The 21,742-nt window shown below is 44.2% G+C and overlaps 1 protein-coding gene across 4 annotated transcripts in view; it reads left to right on the forward strand.

Moving 5' to 3' along the window:
- The window catches only part of LOC126215383 (protein draper), a 396,618-nt gene that overhangs the window by 146,933 nt on the left and 227,943 nt on the right, over positions 1-21,742 (forward strand). Inside the window, exon 1 of one of the 4 annotated variants that reach the window (XM_049942080.1) lies at positions 5,196-5,367. The exons of 2 other annotated variants lie outside the window; for them this stretch is intronic. The gene's annotated coding sequence lies outside the window, so the exon portion shown is untranslated. Of the gene's footprint in view, positions 1-5,195; positions 5,368-16,726; positions 16,826-21,742 lie in introns of those variants that run through there. One more of the 4 variants, XM_049942082.1, reaches the window with a different exon arrangement.

Genomic DNA, 21,742 nt, shown 5'->3' on the forward strand with positions numbered 1-21,742 from the left:
GCATCATGAACAGGTGCTCGATCGTGTTGAAAGATGCAATCGCTGTCCCCGAATTGCTCTTCAACAGTGGGAAGCAAGAAGGTGCTTAAAACATCAATGTAGGTCTGTGCTGTGATAGTGCTACACAAAACAAGGGTTGCAAGCCCCCAACATGAAAAACACGACCACACCATAACATGACCGTCTCCGAATATCACTGTTGGCACTACACACGCTGGCAAATGATGTTGACCGGGCATTCGCCATAGCCACACTTTGCCATCGCATTGCCACCTTGTGTACCGTGTTTCTCCACTCCACCCAACGTTTTTCCACTGTTCAATAGTCCAACGTTTATGCTCGTTACACCAAGCGAGACGTCGTTTTTTTCATTTACCGGCGTGATGTGTGGCTTATGAGCAGCCGCTCGACCATGGAACCCAAGTTTTCTGACCTCCTGCCTAACTGTCGTAGTACTTGAAGTGGATCCTGATGCAGTTTGCCAGCAAACATAAAAAATTTAGTTACAAATAAAGATCAGTTTAAAAGGAGCCTGAAAGACTTACTAGTGGGCAACTCCCTCTACTCCATTGACGAATATTTTAGTAGAAACAAATCATGTATTGTATATACTCATACTATTAGTATTGTTATTCCACTTCACTATCACATCGGAAACAGTGGACCTAGGGATGTTCAGGAGTGTGGAAATCTCGCGTATAGACGTATGACACAAGTGACACCCAGTGACCTGACCTACTTGTTTATGGAGAACATTATGGGCATATCAGACTTCGTAATACCCTAATCGCAGACCTAACGAACTAAGAAGCAACGAGATCAAAGAAGATTCAACTCAGCATATAATCGGGATGAGTATTAAGTAGGTATCAACTGCGTTACTCATTCTCGTGTATTTTTATATTACTCGCGTCATATTTCTAACAAAGCACCACTGATATCTGTTAGTGTTGGCGGTTTTAGAGAATCTGGAAGTTACAAGATGAAAGACTGAAACACTCGTAGCATAAAAATACTAGCGTCCCTATTCACTAAAGGTCAGCCACAGACCAGTTGAATGGTTTTGTGTGCGTGTGTGTGTGTGAGACAGTCGTTCGTAATTTATAAATGTCACCATGGGGATAATTAGAAACTGGCTTTTTTTCTCGGCTGCGAAGTTTTTGCAGCGGAGTCGGTCTGTTTACTAGAGTTGGCCCTGTGTGCCAGCCGAGGAGACGATGACCTCGACACGTCGCCTTGTGATAGCTCGGCGACAGCTGGCGGCCGTAGATAACCCGTGGCGTGAACCTGTTAACACTCGCCGGTGGCACCGTCACTTATGCTCCCCGCGTGATCGCGTGGCTCTTGAGATTTACGGGTCCATTAGACGTCAGAGGGCATAAGAGTCTGTGTTTTCCTGTGCCCTATGACTATATGCATTGCAGAAGATACCAGCATGATGAAACGGGCTCGAGCTTGTGTATCTCCACTGTGCTAAAACTTCTTTCTCCTTCGTTGATAGCAGTGCGCAGGACTCAACTCGCGCGATGGGAAGTAATCTCCAAGGGAGAATAAACGTGATTACGAACACAGCCTGCTGCATTCCTCGAAGTGGAAAAGAATTGCGAGCTGTTGTCGCTGCCGTCTTCAGTCCAGAGACATTCGATGCAGCTCCTCACGCGACTCTGTCCTGTGCAACGCCCTTCATCTCCCAATAACTGCTGCAAACTGCGTCCATTTCAACGTACTTACTGTAATCAAACCTTGGTCTCCTTTGACATCTGCATCTGCACTGAAGCGCCAAAGAAACTGGTATAGGCATGCGTATTCCAATACAGAGATACGTAAACAGACACATTACGGCGTTGCGGTCGGCAACGCCTATGTAACACAACAAGTGTCTGGCGCAGTTGTTAGATCGGTTACTGCTGCTACAATGGCAGGTTATCAAGATTCGAGTGAGTCTGAACGTGGCGTTATAGTCGGCGCACGAGTGATGGGGCACAGCATCTCCGAGGCAGCGATGAAGTGGAGATTTTCCCGTACGACAATTTCACTAGTGTACTGTGAGTACGGTAAGACATCAAATCTCCGACATCGCTGTGGCCGGGAAAAGATCCTTGAAGAGCGGGGCCAACGACTACGGAAGAGAATCAACGTCACAGAATTGTAACCCTTTAGCAAATTGCTGCAGATTTCAATGCTGGGCCATCAACGGCGAGCGAGCCTTTCAACCAAACATCATACATAGGGGCTTCTGACGCCGAAGGTCCACTTGCGCACCCGTGATGACTGCACGACTCACAGCTTTACGCCTCGCCTGGGCCCGTCAACACCGACATTGGACTGTTGACGATCGGAAATATTTTGCCTAGTCGGACGAGTCTCGTTTCAAATTGTATCGAACGGATGGAGACAACGTCATGAATCCGTGGATTCTGCATGTCAGCAGGGGACTGTTCAAGCTGGTGGAGGCTCTGTAATGGTGTGGGGGTTGTGCAGTTGCAGTGATATGGGGCCCCGATACGTCTTGAAACGACTGACAGGTGACACGTACGTAAGCATCCTGTCTGATCACCTGCGTCTATTCATGTCCATTGTACATTCCGACGGGCAATTCCAACTGTACAATACGACAGCCCAAACGTCCAGAATTGCTAAAGAGTGGCTCCAGGAGCACTCTTCTGAGTTTAAACACTTCCGCCAGCAAACTCCCCAGAGCGTATCTGGGATGCCTTGCAACGTGCTGTTCAGAGGAGACCTCCACGCCGTCGTACTCTCACGGTTTTATGGACAGCCCTGCAGGATTCGTGGTGTCAGCTCCATCCAGCATTACTTCAGATATTAGTTGAGTGTGTGCCACGCAGTGCTGCTGCAGTTCCGCGTGCTCGCGGAGCCTTACACGATATTAGGCAGGTGTATTAGTTTCTTTGGCTCTTCAGTGTACATCTGCATCACACTCCACAAGGGAAATACTAGTCTGTGGCAGAGGTACATCTGGTACCACTAACTGGTCTCTTTCCCCCCCCCCCCCCCTTCCCTACCCTGTTACATTGGCGTATAGCACGTGGAAAGAATTTCTTCTTTGTGGTGATTACGTGATATGTATGTGGGAGGAAGTAATATGTTGTCTGTCTCTTCCTGGAAAGTACTCTCTCCTTTCGGCGATACACAACACCTCTGTTCTAGGGTCTGCCACTGGAATTTGTAGAACATTTAGGTAACGCTCTCGCGTCGACTAAACGATCCCCTGACGAAACGCGTCGCTCTTCTTAGGATATTTTCGATTTCTTCAATCAGTCCTACCTGAGAAGGGTCCCAAACGAATAACACTCAAGAATCGGTCGAACAAGCCTTATAGTCCGTTTCCTTCGTGGATGAGATAAGTTACCTTAAGGCTCTTCCTATGACTCTTAGTGGCATCTGCTTCTCCTACTATTTGTTTCATTTAAGCAGATTCAGAAAGACGTAGGTTGTAGTAGTTATTTAGAGATGGAAAGGCTCGCACAAGATAGAGTAGGGTGGAGAGCTCCATCAAACCAGTCTTCGGACTGAAGACCACAACAAGAACAACAACAGTGAAGTTCTACAGTAGTTGCTTTCTTTTCCTATATATGCGCAATACGTTACATTTCTTTATGTTCACGGTCAACTGTCAACGTTCATCAAACTTCTGCAGGTCATTCTACAAATCGATACTATCTTCTAGCGTTGCTACTTTGTTACAGACAACCACACCATCTGCGAACAGTCTCAAAGAGCATCGGACGCTTTCTAATATATCATTTATAGACAGTACAAATAGTAACGGTCATATCACACTTCCATGAGGTACTCTGAAAATTGCTCTCGCATCTGTCGGTTTTTACAAATAAAATAGTTTGTGCGTCATGTTTATTTTGCCACTACGCGTTTCGATGCTTCACACCATCATTTTCAGCTGGAGAACTGTTTGTTTACATGACGTGTTGGTGAAGAGTACAGATGACTTTTCACAGTCGCAGACTAAGAGCAGTGTAGTTATTTTATGTCTTTTGCTAATGATAAATGTTGTTCATTGAGAAAAGGCACTTTAAAGGTTAAAAAGACACGACTTTCTAACAGTGAATTGTCCCTACAGGGACGGTAGCATTTTCCACATGTACACGGAATTTTATATACGCCACTGGCTGATAGAGGAGCGCGTTTATCTTTTACAGACGGGAGAACAAGACAAATTTTCTTCGTTGGTCTAAAAACAGGTCTAATATCATGTTTACTTAAAATCTTTCCAATCTGATCCGTTACTTTCTTTATGAAAGGGAGAGAGACTGTATTCTTCCATCGTTTTTCGGGCTTGTCCTTAGGCTTTTTGTTGTTTGGGTGCAGAATTCTGCTTACTTCTTTCTTTGAGTAGCCATTTTTCTCAAAAGCGTGCTTCAGATGTTTTAATCAGCCAGACGGATTTGCACGCCGGAGTATCTAGACGTCGAATTACAACATCTGAAGCACGCTTTTGAGAAAAATGGCTACTCAAAGAAAGAAGTAAGCAGAATTCTGCACCCAAACAACAAAAAGCCTAAGGACAAGCCCGAAAAACGATGGAAGAATAGTCTCTCTCCCTTTCATAAAGAAAGTAACGGATCAGATTGGAAAGATTTTAAGTAAACATGATATTAGACCTGTTTTTAGACCAACGAAGAAAATTTGTCATGTTCTCCCGTCTGTAAAAGATAAACGCGCTCCTCTATCAGCCAGTGGCGTATATAAAATTCCGTGTACATGTGGAAAAGTTTATATTGGAACAACAAAAAGAAGCGTAAATACACGGTTAAAAGAACACAGAAGTCTTTGCTGATTAGGAAAAACAGATAAATCGGCTGTAGCAGAACACGCTTTTCAGTCAGGAAATCATCAAGTGAGGTATTCCGAAACAAAAATTTTATCTTCGACGACGAACTATTACCCACGGCTTTGTAGAGAAGCAATTGAAATATATAAACATAGGGATAATTTTAATCGGAAAGAAGAGACCATGAAACTTAGTGATATTTGGACAGTAGCACTACAGAATTGCTAGATAGTTTTATCCGTGACGAGATTACGATCGATAGTTAAGTTTTATCTCTGGCAAAGATTATCTCTGCATATCATGTGTAACTCTGGTCACGCCCACTTTCTACGATATATAAGTCGCTCTCAGACGTCCGACCCGTCAGTCGGCAAGACTCACCGGAGGAGAAACAACCCTCTGAAGATGTTCAGCGCAGCTCTGGACGAAACGTTAGGAGCTGAAGAGTTTCATGGACCACGACCTTACATCCCGGAAGGTTCACCAGAAGATACGTCATCCGGTCGTGAAAGCCTTCATACTATTTTCGAGGGATGTTACCGAGGAAGGAGATGCATGTTAGTGTATTTTCTTGGTTTTCGATGGTTATTTTGTTCATTTTCTTTTTTTATTCTTTTAACGAAATTGTATGTTATGCGGGTTTGTACCCATTAGCTACAGGTATTTGTTTTATGGTTTTTATTTCATTCTGGAGACTCTCATTACTCAGTGGGATTTTTAGAGCTCTCTGAATCATTGCGCGGTTACCTGCTAGTTTGTGTGTGTTGGGGTGACAGGAGCAAACATGTACGTTTATGTCTGTGGCGGTTGGTTACCTGCAAACTTGAAAGACATATTTGTTATCTGGTTTGCAGATGGTTAAATGGAGGAAGTTAATTGTGTTATTTATTTCCTGTTCACTGGAGAATTTAATATTCTTGTGCATTTTGTTGAATGTTTGGACATCATTTTTGTTTTCCCCATTACAGATAAGAAATATATCCCATTCAAATACAATTACTTATCTTTCAATGGAGAAATCTAATAACAAACGATCCAAAGAAAAACTGCAGTTTCTCGTGATATATAAACCTTGAAAGCTTTCTATGTTTTATTCGTGGTAATTTCAGAATTACAAAGATTATTGCCTCGCACGTACAGTTTCCAGGTCACTCAGTTTAGGCACAGTGATCGTAAAATAAGTTTTAAGAGTTTCTGCACCTGCTTCATAATTTACGTAGTTTGCGGGGTGTATGAGATTCGTTTCACCGCATCATATTTATCTGTCACAGATATAAACGAATAGCGGAATTTTTTATACGGTAAATGGGCTGTTTAGTCACGGAATTGTGTGTAGATTTTGTAAGATATTAGCGATAACATCGTTTAACCCCAAAAGTGATCATAACCAGTGGAAGCGAAAAACTGCTCTTTTTTATTTGGGGGAAGAAAACTTACTGTATTCATATTTTGTCTACCGTGTCCGTCTTTGTATATTCTCCAGTTAATTTGTGAAGTTGAGTGTGTTGTAGTTTCATATTGAAATACGAGGAAATATCGTTTTCTGAACGTAGCAGCCGATATTGTGTTTAACTATTCATATAGCGGTGAATGTTGCGGGGCTTTTGCCTCTTTTGCATTCGCTTGGCTTCATTCCCAAGGACTGATACTTCTATTGCAGCGCACGCAAGAGAAAAACACGCCGTGAGTGGCACTGTAGAGGAACTTAAATTGTTTTATTTGCGATCTCCCTGGCGTTACACAGTTTCTGCCTCGGGTTGCACTGCTGTAGCAGACTTTCTTTCGGGCTAATTTATGAAAGGTACTTCGCACCCCCAACCTTCACCTCCTCTATTCCTCATCTTCATAGGCCTTGCACCGGCATGCATTTGCTCTCACTGAAGAAAATTTTTTGAATCACTTGCTCGGAATAACTGATACTGTTTACAAACAGATAGCTGCGACACTTCCGGTACATACGTCAGCGCACAATGGACGTTTATCACTCTCTGGTCAATGGCCCACGGCTTGAACTATTCCAGTCAACCGTCATTCTCCACAAATGGGTAGCATTTCTACCTTCTCTTCGTTGATGTACATTGTACTCTAGCAAACCTCCAAGACGGTTAATTGAATGATGGACGTGTATTTCCTTCGTGTTTGCATTTATTTGCTGTCAGCTCTAGTGAGTGGACGCCTTACGTTACCGGGATACCTGCTTTGTGTGCCAGCACACGACAGTCAGTCAGTTTTATGTTACGTTTTTGACGACGTCATGTTTGTCAATGGCGCTCTGTGATAGGTTTTTTAAACAGGTCACGAGGAGATATGTGGATTAGCGAATAAAAATCATAGAGTGCTATCTCATATTTTATCGGCGTCATTGTCCCGCTGGTAGCTAAACATCATTTGCTTGATACATTTATTTCGATTGTGGACACCAAGTTATTTGGAATTGTCAGGAGAAACGGGACATCACGTTATACAGCGTGGTCAGAAACAGTCTAAAAAGCTGGTAAGGGTGTTGAAGGTTGGCTGAGAGTTACTGAGAGATAGTTGTTAAGAAAAAAATGTCGCGCCGTTTCCGAGTTAATTACACTACTGGCCATTAAAATTGCTACACCACGAAGATGACGTGCTACAGACGCGAAATTTAACCAACAGGAAGAAGATGCTGTGATATGCAGATGATTAGCTTTTCAGAGCATTCATACAAGGTTGGCGCCGGTGGCGACACCTACGGCCTGCTGACATGAGGAAAGTTTCCAACCGATTTCTCATACACAAGCAGCAGTTGACCAGCGTTGCCTGGTGAAACGTTGTTGTGATGCCTCGTGTAGGGAGGAGGAATGCGTACTATCACGTTTCCGACTTTGATAAAGGTCGGATTGTAGCCTATCGCGATTGCGCTTTATCGTATCGCGACATTACTGCTCCCGTTTCCGAGATCCAATGACTGTTAGCAGAATATGGAATCGGTGGGTTCAGGAGGGTAATACGGAATTCCGTGCTGGATCCCAACGGCCTCGTATCACTAGCAGTCGAGATGACAGGCATCGTATCCGCATGGCTGTAACGGATCGTGCAGCCGCGTCTCTATCCCTGAGTCAACAGATGCGGACGTTTGCAAGACAACAACCATCTGCACGAACAGTTGGACGACGTTTGCAGCGACACGGACTATCAGCTCGGAGACCATGGCTGCAGTTACCCTTGACGCTGCATCACAGACAGGAACACCTGCGATGGTGTACTCAACGACGAACCTAGGTGCACGAATGGTAGAAGTCATTTTTTCGGATGAATCCAGGTTCTGTTTACAGCATCGTGATGGTCGCATCCGTGTTTGGCGACATCGCGGTGAACGCACATTGGAGGCGTGTATTCGTCATCGCCATACTGGCGTATCACCCGACACGATGGTATGGGGTGCCATTGGTTACACGTCTCATTCACCTCTTGTTCGCACTGATGGCACTTTGAACAGTGGAAGTTACATTTCAGATGTGTTACGACCCGTGGCTCTACCCTTCATTCGATCCCTGCGAAACCCTACATTTCAGTAGGATAATGCACGACCGCATGTTGCAGGTCCAGTACGGGCCTTTCTGGATACAGAAAAAGTTCGACTGCTGCCCTGGCCAGCATATTCTCCAGATCTCTCACTAATTGAAAACGTCTGGTCAATGGTGGCCGAGCAACTGGCTCTTCACAATGCGCCAGTGACTACTCTTGATGAACTGTGGTATCGTGTTGAAGCTGCATGGGCAGCTTTACCTGTACACGCCATCCAAGATCTGTTTGACTCAATGCCCAGGCGTATCAAGGCCGTTATTACGGCCAAGATGGTTGTTCTGGGTACTGATTTCTCAGGATCTATGCACCCAAACTGCTTGAAAATGTAATCACATGTCAGTTCTAGTGTAATACATTTGTCCAATGAATACCCGTTTATCATCTGCATTTTTTCTTGGTGTAGCAATGTTAATGGCCAGTATTGTAGCATTCAAGTTAGCCAGTCGGGCCATTGCGTGCGCACATTCAAGCTGTCCGCCAAAAACTGTCTCTGCAAACCTATACCTTGTTTGGTTTCCTAAAACTGAAGAACAGAACGATTCAAAGATTAGACACGGTACAGTAGAAAGGATGGAACCCGAGCCAAAGGCTTGAGCAGTCTCACGTGATATCATCTACGCTATGAGAACGACTAACTGTATCTGGCGGGCCGCTTGTATCTGCGCGCGCAACCGCCTTCTATCTCAGCACAACACACTTACAAGAATTTCAGACTGATTCTGGCTACCATATCTAGGCTACAGTGTGCAGAGTTTGTTACGCCACATGTGTGCCATTTCGCAGCTAGAGATCTTTGAAGTGTTTGACGCTGTACTTCCTTTAGGCCCCCAACGTTCATAGTTTCCGGTGGCACGGACGAAAAGGAGAGGAGGTGGGGGGGGGGGGGAAATAAATGGAAATGAACTACAAATGAGGGGCGCTATGGGGTTCCCTCCTATAAAAACGACAACTAAGTACCGAACATGGCGATAATAATGTTTCCAAATCAACGCTCATTCCCCACATTAATTCTTCCTTCGCTTATCCTACGCCTTGGTACCGTGACGTGTAGCTGTCTGCATTTGTACTGGAAATGCAGAACATGCGAGGATCCTGTTAGTGTTCTGTCGCTTCAAGTAGAAAACAGAGCTTTTGTTACAATCCACTGACCTGGTATCTTTTATAGATGTTGTTGTTCCAGTGTAGTTGTACTGCTCAAGTCGTGAGTTCTTTGTTCTTGAAGTGAGGCTGCAAAATACCTGGTCACGTGACTAAGGCTCTCGTATCTACTGACTGGTCTGATAAGTTCCAAATTGTGCAGGCCAATACGTTTTAGAGAATACCACACGAAGTAGATAAAGCTGTAAACTGCAAAGACGTTTTTCGCAAATTTCTAGACTTACAGAAAGCTTTTGACAATGTTGACTGGAATACTCTCTTTCGAATTCTGCAGGTGGCAGGGGTAAAATACAGGGAGCGATAGGCTATTTACAACTTGTACAAAAACCAGATGGCAGTTATAAGAGTCGAGGGGCATGAAAGGGAAGCAGTGGTTGGGAAAGGAGTGAGACAGGGTTGTAGCCGATGTTATCCAATCTGTATACTGAGCAAGCAGTAAAGGAAACAAAAGAATAATTTGGAGTGGGAATTAAAGTCCATGGAAAAGAAATAAAAACTTGAGGTTTGACGACGACATTGTAATTCTGTCGGAGACATCAAAGGACCAGGAAGAGCAGCTGAACGGAATGGACCGTGTCTTGAAAGGAGGATATAAGATGAACATGAACAAAAGCAAAACGAGGATAATGGAATGTAGTCGAATTAAGTCGGGTGATGCTGAGGGAATTAGACTGGGAAATGAGACACTTTAAGTAGTAGATGGGTTTTGTTATTTGGTAGGCAAAATGGCTGATGATGGTCGAAGCAGAGAGGATATAAAATGTACAGTGACAGTGGCAAGAAAAGCGTTTCTGAAAAAAAGTTCAACATCGAGTATAGATTTAAGTGCCAGGAGGTTTTTTCTAAAAGTATTTGTATGGAGTGTAGCCATGTATGGAAGTGAAACATGGACGATAAATAGTTTAGACAAGAAGAGAATAGAAGCCTTTGAAATATGGTGCTACAGGAGAATGCTGAAGATTAGATGGGTAGATCACATAACTAATGAGGAGGTATTGAACAGAAATGGGGAGAAGACAAATTCGTGGCACAATCTGACTAGAAGAAGGGCTCTGTTGATATGACACATTCTGAGGTATCAAGGGATCACCGACTTAGTAGTGGAGGGAAGCGGGGGGGGGGGGGGGGGTACTAAGGATATAGGTTGCAGTAGTTACTCGGAGATGAAGAGGCTTGCACAGAACAGAGTAGCATGGAGAGCTGCATGAAGCGAGTCTTTGGACTAACAACAACAACAACAGTGTCTATTGCTGCCTTTTCCATCACGTCATTTGATATCAGTTCTCTTTGACGTTTCAAGCAGTCTAATGTAGATGTTTTGTTGTTGTTTATTTTACTCTTTTTCATGTGCATCACTGTTTGTTTTTTAAGAACAAGTTATTTTTAAAATATTTATAATCGTACTTTGGGTGCTTGGCGTCGTAGCTCTGTGATTCACTCTAGCGAACATTCAAGTGAATCTGTAATAATTAATAAAGGGTTAACCCGTCATCCTCATCGCAACAACAACAATGGATCAACGCTAGACTTTGCTGTTCAGATGTGGATGCACAGCGCTCCGAGAGAAATGAATCGGGTTTTGTGAGACAGCTCTGTGGACAGCAGTGGCTGAGCGGCAGGGCGACACAATGGCGGCATTGTCCGGCTCCAAATTGGTGGCTGTTAGCGGCTGCTCCGCCACACACACGCACGTTCCGCCCAGCGGGCAGAACACACACACACACACACACACACACACACACACACACACACACATACTAGGTGGGGGGAGACAGCGGGCCAAGAATGCGGCTACACCGGAGCGGAAGTACACGGACTGACTGGATTCCTCACGCCACTATGCTGGGTCCTCCGGTACTCTGCATTTACATAACTGCTTCCAGTGCGCGCTGCGTCCCCTTTCTGCTCGCTAAGGAGTGTAAGGTGCGCGGAGAAAACCTGTAGTACTCTACGGGCTGATATCAACATGCCTTCTCCGCATTTCCGGTTGCTCCCCGCAAGCCTTTATACTGTGCGCGTGGTTCAGAGCATGTGGTGGTAGACTTCATCTGCCGCCGACCCCCTCTGACGAGTGGGACCCGAAATGGTCAGAGTGGGAGGGGAGTCATAAGGTGCCAAGCCACTTTACAAACATACCTTAAAAAACGTGCTTATTGTTAGTCTCTTCAAACGTTTAAACTCTTGAACACACATGGCTAGTTCAGAAAACTTTAAAAACAATCTCTGATAAACAGCTGAAGATTATCAACTTTACTACTCTGACTGCTGACATTAAAAACGTATGTACAAAGAATTCCAAGAATCTTCAAGTATGACATTTCTCCTTAAAACAGATAATTACGTCTCATAATTTCACGAACGGCTGACTAGAGAAATCACTCAAGACAGTCAATTAAACAACAGATACAATCCTTGCGAATCGATTGATAACCAAGGGATAAACCACAGTACTTAAAGTTTACAAATGGTAGGTCCTTCAGTACACTGCTGGCCCTTCTCTTTATTATAGCTCCCGTCTTGGAGCTTCTAGTTAGACTGATACCTGTAACATAAACCTGTTATCACCAGGAATAGACAAAAAGCAAAAGCGCTTAATTAGGGTGTTTAACAACGGCAACACACACACACACACACACACACACACACACACACACACACACACACACACACACACACACACGAGAGAGAGAGAGAGAGAGAGAGAGAGAGAGAGAGAGAGAGAGAGAGAGGGAGAGAGAGAGAGAGAAAGAGAGAGAGAGAGAGAGAGAGAGAGAGAGAGAATTTGCAACGAGAAACAATTAAAAATATTAGAATTATCCCTTGGTATTAAACGACACAAACCTATTTAATTTTAACCTTTCAGTTTAGCCGTCTGTGAATTATGCCAATAGATGAATGTTCCCTTTGATACCGACTTAACAACCCAACAACTCGAATGACTTCCAGACACTTCACATAAGAAATAACTATTACACCTACGCAAACAAGAGCACTTGACTTTCTGAAACAATTCTGGATCAACAGCAGTGCAAACAGTTTAAGCCTGTTACTCGTATTCCACACGCACTCAGTAAGTCAACAGCTAGTTCACAAACACATCTTCGGCTTACGAGAAGCAACAGGGTCAGCCCACTTAATCGCACTAGAATTCGAAACAATTCAGTGATCATCCACCCAGCTAATCTTTACGTAATGGTTGAGGAAAGCAACTTACTTTCAAGCACAAAATATCTAAAATACGGTAAAACAACAACAACGGCACATGATAGTTATTTAAATATGAACGCCGTACTAAACTACATCCAACTGAAGTTAAGTCACTTCTTAATGGGCAAAAGACACATGAACAGTAAAACTTGGGCAAATTACTAAAATCAAATCACCTAGACCAACTAGCTGTTTCGTAACACATATGCTGAGAAGTACAATCGGGTCACACAGTAGTATATAACAGCGTAACGGTACTCTAATTTCTCTTGTAACCAGGCTGTGGGACACACTAATGCCTTCAAACAGCCGTTTAGCGGCCAGACCAACCGAACTAACAAGAGGTCATCGCTGTTTGTGAACACCAGTGCAATCTGGCCCATCAGATTCCGGTTCAGTATCATCGTCGGACTCTTAATGTAGATTCACACTTGCAGAACTTCACTGTCACGTTTTTGAGCGTCGACGGTCAGAGGAATTCCTGAGCATCCACATTACAAGCCACGTAAACATCCAAAGAACGAAGGCGCTACTTCGTAGTTCACTGTAGATCGTCATAAAATGCCGAAATTTGGTTTAACGCAGCTTGCAGTGATTGCTGTTGTACCATTGAGGATCAAGAACAGCGGGCAAAAAGTGTTTACGTTAGACAACAAATGTTAAAAAAGCGAGACTGTGAAGGAGAGCTACGTACTCTTCACAAGGATCCGGAAGAGGAGGGGTCATAGTTCTATAAATATTTCAGAATCTCTAAACAACAGTTCTTTTACCTGTTGAGAAAGACACAAATTATTATTTATTTAGCTTATGGCTAATACAGACGTATCATGAATGTCTGTCTGGACGAACAGCCATCATACAAGGCTTGTTGATACCCAGCTGAATACGACAGTGCGCATAATATCTGGCGCAGATCTACTCCAGTTTATTGGCTTCCGTGTTAACCGGTATAATGCCTCCCCGATCTATGTTGATGTACTGCCCTTATCAGAGAATTCCACAAGATGTCCAGGAATTCTAACCTACCTTTGCACAGCGATCTGCCACTTTTAAATCGTAAGAGACTGAAATCACGCCATCCAACTCTGTGCGATGCTGCTGACATGGTTGCTAGGGATTTGAAACCTCTTGAAGAATGGAAAGGTCGGTGGGAAGCAGTGACAGATGTGCACCTGCATAACACCTTCTAAGGTGCTAAACTTCCAAGTGGATTCGACCTACCACGCAAGACCTGGACTACTGTTGGACCTGGACTACTCTCAGCAGAATCCGTACTGGCCATGGGCGATGCAGGGATGCTCTCTTTAAGTGGAAGAAGCTGCCTGGTCCAGCCTGTGACTGCGGGGCTCCACACCAGGCTGTTCACCACATTGCCAGCGAATGTAGGATTCGAGCGTATCACGGCGCCAAAGAGGACTTCCTGCTAGCAACTCCAGATGCAGTGCGCTGGATTGAAGGGCTGGATATTCAGTTGTAAAGACAAACTTAAGTTTTTTGTGTGTCAGTATGTACATTGTATAAGACACAAATAAAAATTACGAAGAAACATTAAAGATTTAGGCGTCCCATATCAGCACAGCATAAGCTGATAGTTCGCCTAAGGTTTGTCTACAGGGGTCGTTTTGGTGAACTAAACAAAACAAATTGGACGTGCTACTTGCCGGCAGCAACAGGGAGATGTCACGTGACTCCGTCAGTGCCCCCTCGAAACATTCTTCCCGAGAAACCTTGGCGTATTGCGGCTGGACCTGCCGCGATGCCAATACGATTCTACACGGGGTATGCGAAAGAGCTTGCTCCTCTTTCAGCAGCAGTGGGTCGTAGGCCTCTAGAAGAGCGATGCGGTCGGATAAAAAGTAAAACACTTCATTCCCGTTTTCTAGAAGGGCCGCCGAACAGACGCACAGAACCGTCTGTTGTAGTATTTTGGAACATTTATAAGTTCCTCACGATGTTTCTGTATGAAATGTAGCCCAAATTTACCTCCCACAAACTGTTAATCCACTTAAACTCGTATGCTAACCTTTGAGTAAACAGAACCTCATTTGAACTGAACTGTAACTGGTCCCAATACAACTTGTCTTCGTATTAAAAACGCAACTGAAGTAAAACAATTATGTAGAACAATTATCTGGACCTATTCAAAATTTCCATTTACCTCACGTCTTGACAACATTGTTGCAGATTTGTCGAAAGTACAAAACCACAAGCAGGCAGCGGATGAGCTAGATTTCTATTTTTAAACAAAACTTCCAAACAATATTCAAACTGAAACTTCCTGGCAGATTAAAACTGTGCCGGACCGAGACTCGAACTCGGGACCTTTGCCTTTCGCGGTCAAGCTGTGAGGAAGGGACGTGAGTCGCGCTTGGGTAGCTCAAGTGGAGAGTACTTGCGCGCGAAAGGCAAATATCCCGAGTTCGAGTCTCGGTCCGGCACACAGTTTTAATCTGCCAGGAAGTTTCATATCAGCGCACACTCCGCTGCAGAGTGAAAATCTCATTCTGAGTACTTAAACTGTTGCATACCATATGGTACAATGTGGTAATGCGTAATGATAAACCTTCTTTAAAGAACAGGATGGGAAGAGTAACTATTCTTATGAAATCATATTCCGAGGCGACGATTTTAGAATGAAATATGTAATCAAAAAGACAGAGTAAAATTGCGCCTAATCTTCATACATAACATTGGTCTGAATAATACTACGCTTAACAAAGTGAACAATGGTTTAAAAAGGGTACAGTGTTGACAGAGAATTTCTGTAATGAGCAAAGAGTTTAATCAGTTGATGTGTTATTGCACGACTCAGGGAAGTGGCGTGGTCTTTCTCTCAGCTCTGAACAAAGTTAACTAGCTTACAACAATCACTCTGACAAACTAGCTACGCACTGCTGGAGTCTTACCTCAAAATTCTTCTCTTAACAAAGAAAAAAATCGTAATTCTCCTTTCAGTAGATATATCGTATTCACCGTTGCTTTCCTTTATAGTGAATTTTTCTTCATCTAACACATACAATCACAAGGCAGCACTACTATATACGTACATCACGTACCACACTTCAACTAAGAATGTATCAGATTGCGCAGAGGCAAAGACTGTGCCACGACAAGAGCAAAGATTGTAATTGGCTCTCTCTCTGACGTGCACATCCAAAACTTACAAAAATCAAAGTGACATGACCGACCACCTTACTATCACTTCAGTTGTGATGACAAAGTTCACCTGGCCAGATATACCAGCTAGCGGACGTATTCGCCCGTGCGTAGTTGCTGCTTCTGACTTAATCACAGTGCATCATTTACGATGATAAAACTACAAAAGTGATATTTCAACGTTGGTAGGGTACAAGTCGCAACCAGAAATAGCGTTTACCGAAAAGTACCACTCACAGAAATCATTGATATCGGAAAGTCGCGACTCGACGGCTCCCCAGCGCCTACCCAGGAAACGCGAGAATCATCATGGCGCTCCACTCCTCCCTCTCTGTCCCTCCCTCCCTCCCCCCCCCCCCCCCCACACACACGGCCTACACAACTACAGCGCTCTAAAGCAACCAGTGTGACTCGTCCGGTTAACTTATTTGTGTGCAACTGTGTTGGTTGAATATACGGTTTTCATTCGACAGATCTTGAGTCACCCGTTATCTGTTCTGTCTGGACGTGTCAAAACGCGTATGGTCTTTTAGAGAAGAGCTCATTCCGTAACTAATTCGCTATTGGACATTGCACAACGCCTGCAGTTCCTCGCGTGTTTCGCCAGTTATATTTGTACACATCACCATTCCGAGTATATCTATGCCGTTCCTTATCTGGTTCGGCACTTTCCTGGTCCGCGTGGCCTCTGCTGCGGATTGACGTCGGCAATCGTGTTGGGCGGTCATCTAGGTTCAGCACCGCCTGTCAGAGGACTGATGAGTAGCGAGCGCACTGACGGACGCTGCCTGTTGGTTCTGGGGAGGGGGGGGGGGGGGGCTACCCGTTAGTGTGTGGGCAGACGGTGTTCTGCGACTGGAGGGCCAACACTTAGCCTCGACAAGTGGGCAGCTTTGGCGGCTTCTGGAGGGGATTCACCCGTTTGTCCGGCAGATGCTGGCAAGCAGTCAGTGGCGGGACTCCCCGCTCTTTGGAGCTGTAGCGTGAGATAAATGTAGTGAGACATCTGAGTGTGTCAGCCACCAAAACAAAGAAACAAAACTTTTTTCTTACAAATCGTTTTACTGCTTCTCAGATTAGTCTCTCCCACGTTTGCATGCGTCTGAACCTATTCTGGAAACTTTATTCACCCAAGTTCTGGATGGGTTCAATAGCTTCATGAAGTGAAGTGATGAAAATCGGTGTACACATTTATTTATTTATTTATTGACATCAGTGAATGAAAGGATGTCGTCTAACGATCAATCGGGTGAATACACAGTATTAGACATCAGTTCCATGATTTTTTTTCACGAATCCAATTTGGTGAATATCGCAGTCAGTTTGTAAAAAGTCCTGTGGACTCTTTATCTTGGAGTCCTTAAATAGTAAGTTACCTTCCATTAGGAATGTGGGGTGCACTCAACGACTGTGATACGACTTTCAAATGGCAGAGCACAGCAATTAACCGTTCTTTTCTTTCAGGTTTTATTAGGCAAATCTAGATTTCGGCTAGTACCTGGCCATTATCAACGCTAAAAAATGCAAGAAGTACATAGTTAGGCGATAGTATAAAAAGTTACAACTCGTGGCATAACCTGTATGGCTTATACATTAGATTACATACAACTGTTTCATGGTGTTTGTGGCATCTTATCCACTCGTCTCGTATAGGGTGCCTTAAAGGATGCTGCGTTCTCGGAATGCTATACAACAGTTCAAACAAATAACAAATGGTTCAAATGGCTCTGAGCACTATGGGACTCAACTGCTGTGGTCATAAGTCCCCTAGAACTTAGAACTACTTAAACCTAACTAACCTAAGGACAGCACACAACACCCAGCCATCACGAGGCAGAGAAAATCCCTGACCCCGCCGGGAATCGAACCCGGGAACCCGGGCGTGGGAAGCGAGAACGCTACCGCACGACCACGAGATGCGGGCTAAACAAATAACATTAGCAGTTTTATTTCAATAAAGCAGGTTGACAATAGTTACCTTGAATGTACAAAGGTGTCGCAAGCGATGGGTGATATCTAACATACGCTACTGCCCATTACGATTGCTACACCACGAAGATAACGTGCTACAGACGCGAAATTTAACCGACATGATGATGCTGTGATATGCAAATGATTAGCTTTTCAGAGGAATCACACAAAGTTGGCGCTGGTAGCGACACCTACAACGTGCTGACATGAGGAAAGTTGCCAACCAATTTCTCATACACAAACAGCAGTTGACCGGCGATGCCTGGTGAAACGTTGTTGCGATGCCTCGTGTAAGGAGGAGAAATGCGTACTATCACGTTTCCGACTTTGATAAAGATCGGATTGTAGCCTATCGCGATTGCGGTTTATCGTATCGCGACATTGCTGCTCGCGTTGGTCGAGATCCAATGACTGTTAGCAGAATATGGAATCGTTGGGTTCAGGAGGGTAATACGGAACGCCGTGCTAGATCCCAACGGCCTCGTATCACTAGCAGTCGAGATAGGTATCTCATCCGCATGGCTGTAACGGATCGTGCAGCCACGTCTCGATCTCTAAGTCAACAGGTGGGGACATTTGCAAGATAACAACCATCTGCATGAACAGTTCGACGACGTTCGCAGCAGCATGGACCATCAGCTCGAAGACCACGGCTGCAGTTACTCTTGACGCTGCATCACAGACAGGAGCGCGTGCGATGGTGTACTCAACGACGAACCTGGGTGCACGAATGGCAAAACGTCGTTTTTTCGGATGAATTCAAGCGTGTATTCGTCGTCGCCATACTGGCGTATCACCCGGCGTGATGGTATGGGGTGTCATTGGTTACACGTCTCGGTCACCTCTTGTTCGCATTGACGGCACTTTGAGCAGTGAACGTTACATTTCAGATGTGTTACGACCCGTGGCTCTACCCTTCATTCGATCCCTTCGGAACCCTACATTTCAGCAGGATAATGCACGACCGCATGTTGCAGGTCATGTACGGGCCTTTCTGGATACAGTAAATGTTCGACTGCTGCCCTGGCCAGCACATTCTCCAGCTCTCTCACCAATTGAAAACATCTGCTCAATGGTGGCCGAGCAACTGGCTCGTCACAATACGCCAGTCACTATTTTGATGAATTGTGGTATCGTGTTGAAGGTGCACGGGCAGCTGTAGCTGTACACGCGATCCAAGCTGTGTTTGACTCGGCCAGAGGTGGTTGTTCTGGGTGTTGATTTCTTAGGATCTATGCACCCAAATTGCGTGAAAATGCAATCACATGTCAGTTCTAGTATAATACATTTGTCCAATGAATACCGGTTTATCATCTGCATTTCTTCTTGGTGTAGCAGTTTTAATGTCCAGTAGTGTAAATCCGAGTTCTTGCTATACCAACGTTCAGACAAGCAATGGACATGCATCACTACAATCTGATATCCTAGCACTCTGTTAGGCCCTGCTAATACTCTGCGAATTCTGTCCACTAATGTTCGGCGGAGGCTGGCAGGAACGGCGTTTGTATTCACCCCTTTCAGGTGTCGCTCCCGTCGTGGCGCGGTCCTGATCAGCGCACCACCATTGGCCGACGTCGTTCCACCGCCTTCTTTTCTCATGCGTTCTTCGTCTTGGTTCCGGCGATTGTGGTTACGCCAGAACAGTATCAGTGGACGTCCCAGTACGTGAGTTCCCTGTTGTTCGGGCTTCTGCCACATCCCGTTCAAGATTACCGTATAATGAAGGTAGGCTACGCGGAGAACACATCGGTTGGCTGTATCTACATCTACATGGATACTATGCAAATCACATTTAAGTGCATGGCAGAGGGTTCATCGAACCACCTTCACAATTCTCTATTATTCCAATCTCGTATAGCGCGCGGAAAGAATGAACCGTACGAGCTCTGATTTCCCTTATTTTATCGTGGTGACCGTTCCTCCCTATGTAGGTCGGTGTCAACAAAAAAATTTCGCATTCGGAGGAGAAAGTTGGTGATTGGAATTTCGTAAGAAGATTCCATCGCAACGAAAAACGCCTTTCCTTCAATGATGTCCCACCCAAATCATGTATCATTTCAGTGACACTTTCTCCCATATTTAGCGATAGTACAAAACGTGCTGCCTTTCTTTGAACTTTTTCCATGTACTCCGTCAGTCCTATCTGGTAAGGATCCCACACCGCGCAGCAGTAGTCTAAAAGAGTACGGACAAGCGTAGTGTAGGCAGTCTCCTTAGATGCATTTTGTAAATGTCCTGCCAATAAAACGCAGTCTTTGGTTAGCCTTCCCCACAACATTTTCTGTGTGTTCCTTCCAATTTAAGTTGTTCGTTATTGTAATACTCTAGGTATTTGGTTGAATTTACGGCTTTTAGATTACACAGATTTATCGTGTAACCGAAGTTTAACGGGTTTCCTTTTAGCACTCATGTGGATGAACTCACCCTTTTCTTTATGTACGGTCAACTGCCACTTTTCGCACCATTCAGATCTTTTCTAAATCGTTTTGCATTTTGTTTCGATATTCTGATGACTTTATTAGTCGATAAACGATACGTCATCTGCAAAGAACCTAAGACGGCTGCTCAGATTGTCTCTCAAATCGTTTATGTAGATACGGAACAGCGGAGGGCCTATAACACTACCTGGGGAACGCCATAAATCACTTTTGTTTTACTCGATGACTTTCCGTCCATTACTACGAAGTGTGACCCCTCTGACAGGAAATCACAAACCCAGTCACATAACTGAGACGATATTCCATAAGCACACAATTTCACTACGAGCCGCTTGTGTGGTACAGTTCAAAAGCCTTCCAGAAATACGGAATCGATCTGAAATCGCTTGTCAATACCACTCAACACTTCATGTGAATAAAGAGCTAATAGTGTTTCACAAGAACGATGTTCTCTAAACCGATGTTGACTGTGTCAATAGACCATTTTCTTCGAGGTAATTCATAATGTTCGAACACAATATATGTTTCATAATCCTGCTGCATATCGACGTTAACGATATGGGCCTTTAATGAAGTGGATTACTCCTACTACCTTTGTTGAATATTGATGTGACCTGTGCAACTTTCCAGTCTCTGGGTACGGATCTTTCGTCAAGCGAACGGTTGTATGTGACTGTTAAGTATGGAGCTAATGCGTCAGCATACTCCGAAAGGAACCTAATTGGTATACAGTCTGGACCAAAAGACTTGATTTTATTAAGTGATTTAAGTTACTCCACTACTCCGAGGATATTTACTCCCACGTTACTCATGTTGGCAGCTATTCTTGATTCGAATTCTAGAACATTTACTTCGTCTTCTTTTGTGAAGGCATTTCGGAAAGCTGTGTTTAGTAACTCTGCTTTGGCAGCACTGTGTTCGATAGTGTCTCCATTGCTATCGCCCAGAGAAGGCATTGATTGTTTCTTGCCGCTAACGTACTTCACATGCGTCCAGAATCTCTTTGGATTTTCTGCCAGGTTTCGAGACAAAATTTCGTTGTGGAAACTGTTATAAGCATCTCGCATTGAAGTCCGCGCTAAATTTCGAGCTTCTGTAAAAGATCGCCAATCTTGGGGATTTTGCCTCTGTTTTAATTTGGCATGTTTGTTTCGCTGTTTCTGAAACAGTGTTCTGAACTGTTTTGTGTGCCAGGGAAGATCAGCTCCGTCAATAGTTACTTTATTTGGTATAAATCTCTCAATCGCTCCCGATACTATTTCTTTGAATTCAAGCCACATCTGGTCTACACTTAAATTATTAATTTAGAAGAAGTGGAGATTGTCTCTCAGGAAGGCGTGAAGTTAATTTTTATCTGCTTTTTTGACTAGGTATATTTTTTGCTTATTTTCGAGGATTTGGGGATTACAATATTCAATTTCGCTACGATAACCCTGTGTTCACTAAT

The sequence above is a fragment of the Schistocerca nitens genome, chromosome 12, assembly GCF_023898315.1.
Source record: "Schistocerca nitens isolate TAMUIC-IGC-003100 chromosome 12, iqSchNite1.1, whole genome shotgun sequence".
Lineage (NCBI taxonomy): Eukaryota > Metazoa > Arthropoda > Insecta > Orthoptera > Acrididae > Schistocerca > Schistocerca nitens.